This window comes from Gracilinanus agilis, chromosome 4, assembly GCF_016433145.1.
Source record: "Gracilinanus agilis isolate LMUSP501 chromosome 4, AgileGrace, whole genome shotgun sequence".
In the NCBI taxonomy this organism is placed as follows: domain Eukaryota; kingdom Metazoa; phylum Chordata; class Mammalia; order Didelphimorphia; family Didelphidae; genus Gracilinanus; species Gracilinanus agilis.
Genome location: NC_058133.1, coordinates 443,200,931 through 443,204,708, shown reverse-complemented (window position 1 = coordinate 443,204,708; position 3,778 = coordinate 443,200,931). Strand labels below are relative to the sequence as shown.

Sequence of the window (3,778 nt, the reverse complement as noted above, 5' to 3'; positions counted from 1 at the left end):
GTGCCCTCAGATTTCTGTCCCCTGCTCTCTTCTCTTCTCCCTTTATACCACTTCACTTGACGATGCCATCAGTTCCCATGGATTTAATTACAACATCCACGCTGATGATTCTCAAATCTAATGTTTCCGCATCAATCTCTCTGATATCCTCTAATCTTACAACTCCAACTATCCTTCAGATATCTCAGACTGGATGTCCGGTGGACATATATTTTTATAATTTCAAGCATTTATTTTTCTCCTTCCAAAATGCATCTCCCTTGCAAAGAAACAAAAACAAATACAAAACTTTTGTAATGAATATGCATTGTCAGCAAAACAAATTCCTTCATTTGCTGTGTCTAAAGAAGAATGTTACCCACTCTATTACCTCTTCATCAGGCAGCAGGTCATGTCCATCTTGGATCCTCTGAAATCCCAAGTGGTTATTAAATTGTTCAGACTTTGTAAGTCTCAAAATTTTTAGTGTTTACTATGTTGATATTATATTAGAAATTATCTTTTTTCTAGTCATTTGCAAAAAAACTATTTTACAATATGCTAATCTATAATATATATAAAGCATAAAATTCCAACAGATAGGAGAGAGTGAAGAGTGTCTTTACTGGATCTATACATGCTGACAATAGCAAGAAGTAAGAGCTGAGATGAAAAGGAAAGACAATTTTAAAAAAAACCTACAAATATTAGACTAAGAAATTGATAGCTGAGAAAATTAGGTATAACATCCCAGGAACATTCAGCTTAGATGCTTAGTACTTTCTCCCTCTTCCAAAAACCAAGTATGTACCTATCGATATGTATCATTTAAGCATACCAGAAATTCCCTGAGAACAAAGGCTATTTGGCTTTCTACCTTTGTAATATTATCTTATACAGTGCCTTGCACATAAAAGGTGGCTATTAAATGCACGTTCCATTTGATCAGAGACAAACAATCTACCCAGAGGAAGCAATATAATTGAGTAGAAGCACCACCAAACTTGGAGTCAGAATTTGGACAGGATTTCGATATGTATTTCTTACTAGTTATAAGGTTTTAGGCAAACTACTGAATTTCTTTGAGCCTTATTTCCTACATCTTTGTAATATATCAGGGACTGGAGATTTCATTGTATGGGAGCTACCTTTACAAAGGAATTTGCTTGAATTCCAGAGATATTAAGTGATTTCTTCAAGGTCACATGAGTAGTATCAAAGGCAAAAAGACTGAACTCAAAACTTAGTAATTCCAGATCTATTCCTCTATCCACTATGTCATGATGATTACCACTTGTCTTTATATAAGAGAGAGTAGTATCTGCTCTGTCTGCCACCTAGAACAAATTCGAATAAAAATAGATAATGTGTATGAAAGTATCACCTTTAAAGAGCTTAAGGGACTTTAGAAAGCCTGAAGTCCAACTGGCATATTCTATAGCTGAGGAAATAGAGGCCCAGGCAGGTAAAGAAATGGGTAAACAGTCAAATGAATAAAAGGCAGAAATCTGAGATTTTAAAACTAGCCTCTTTTAAAAGTTTTATTTTAAAATATTTTTCCATGTTTACATGATTCATTTTCTTTTACTCCTCTCTTCTCTCACCCCTCCCAGAGCTGACAAGTAATTCTACTGGGTTGTACAAATGTTGTCACTTGATACCTATTTTTATATTATTCATTTTTGCTATAGAGTGATCTTTTAAAGCCTAAACCCCAAATCACATATCCATATATACTAGTGATAAGTGATTTCATATGTTTTGCTTTAGAATTTCTACTCCCATCGTTCTCTCTTTCAATGTGTTTAGCATTCTTTCCCATAAGTCCTTCAGGAACATCCTGGCTTAAAACTAGTCTTTTGACTACCACCTATATGTTCTCTTTTTCCCTCTCTGATTTTATTTTTTCTAAATTACATGTAAGTTTAAAAAAATGTTCTTTAAAAAAACTCAGTTCCAAATTCACTCTCTCCTTCTCTTCTCTCTTCCCTCCTTGAGGAGACAAGCAAAAAATATAGAACACTTCCTAAATGTGCATGTCATCTTTGCGGAGGAACCATGCTAATCTTCTCTGTATTGTTCTAATCTTAGTGTATGTGCTACTGAAGTGAGCATTCCAGTAGCCATCTTGAACTAAACATATCCAAAACTGAGTTCATTATTTCTTCTCTTTTAACGCTCTCTCCTATCCTCCAAATCTTCTTTGTTACTATAGAAGGCACCATCATCCTCCTGGTCTTTCAAATTCACAATCTACATATTATCCTGGGTCTTTCAGTATCTCTTGCCTCCTCCCATCCCATCCTACTTGTTGCCAAGGTTTATTGACTTCACCTCTGTAACATCTTTTGAATTTGCCTCCTTCTTTTCTCTGACACTATCTCTCTGTGCAGCTCCTCATCATCTCATGCCTGGATTACTACAATAGTCTACTGGTGTGTCTGCCTGCCTCAAATCTCTCCCTTGTCCAATCCATCTTCTGTTCAGCCACCAAAATGATTTTCTTAAAGCTCAGGTCTGATATGTCACTCCCATTCATTAAACTGAAGTGGCTCTCTATTGTCTCCAGGTTCAAATATAAAATGCTTCATTTGGCAGTCAAAGCCCTTCGTAACCTACCCTTCTCCTATCCTTCCAGTCTTTTTGCTTCTTACTCCCAGACATATTCTCTTTCATCCATTGATACTGGCCTCTTGCCTCTTTCATGACCAAGACATTCTATCTCTTGGCACTGGCTATTTTCTTTGTCCCCGAGGTCTGGAATGCTCTTTCTGCTCTTTAAGTCCTAATCAAAATTCCTTTGTTTTATAGGAAGCCCTTTCTTCTAAGAAGTCCTCTTAGTTCTAGTTCCTTCTTTTTGTTATTTCCTATTTTTCCAGTATATAGTTTACTTTGTATATATTTATTTTCTTGCTGTCTCTCTCATTAGATTAGGAGCTCCTTGAGAGGAGTGACTGCCTTTTTGCATCTTTTTATATTCTTAGTATTTAGCACAATGCCAGGAACATTAGAGGTGCTTAATATAGCAGGATCTCATATACACAAATACAGCAAATGCAAATTCAGGTATACACAATTGGAAATAAAAAAGGCAGAAAAATAAATAAAATAACAAATTTTAATTTGTGCCATTTCCCCAAGTGGCATAAAATTACACAGCAGTTTTCCCAATCACATTTGGCCTTGAAGGAGTACTTTTGGTGAATCTGGGAGGTGGAACTCATGGCACTGGATGTGAAGGAAGGGTGTAGCTCATCCTGAGGGCAGAGGGTGGCAGAAATTTGGGTCCCAGGGGCTGGCAGACTACAGAAAAGTAAGAGTCAAAGGCAAGGGCTGCTGGGGAACCCCAGTTCAAAACTTTCCAAACAACTGTTAAAGCAAGAACCAGAGCTGGCAACATGGTCTGTGTTAGTGTGAATCATTACAATGTTTGGCACCAAGCATTAGCTCCTGCATCAATCTTTGTCTGGAATTCTTCCTTGTAACAAGTCATGTCTGTCAGAGAAATGTTTTTCTTTGTTTCATTAATGCTTTTTAATTATTAATAATGGCCCCGGAGTATAAGGGTAGTAATGCTATAGCTCTGATAAGTCTAAGAAAAGTTATAAAGTGTTTAGGCATGTTTGTGGGGCTTGCTATTATGCATGATTTTCAACTTACAGGAAGGGTCTTGGAATATATTGGTCCTATAAAACTAGGTCCTATTGTAAATGTGTATTGACCTATTGACTGATGTAGGCAATATATAAACTTTTTTTAACAATGTACTTAGCAAACTGGAGACATTTATGCAATGTTT

The 3,778-nt window shown here is 36.3% G+C and overlaps 1 non-coding gene across 1 annotated transcript; it reads right to left on the bottom strand.

Annotated features, from left to right (window-relative positions):
* Positions 1-1,987: 1,987 nt before the first annotated feature.
* On the bottom strand, positions 1,988-2,094 carry LOC123248114. Its single transcript, XR_006506215.1, has one exon. It is a non-coding gene; the product is annotated as a U6 spliceosomal RNA (small nuclear RNA).
* Positions 2,095-3,778: the final 1,684 nt, after the last annotated feature.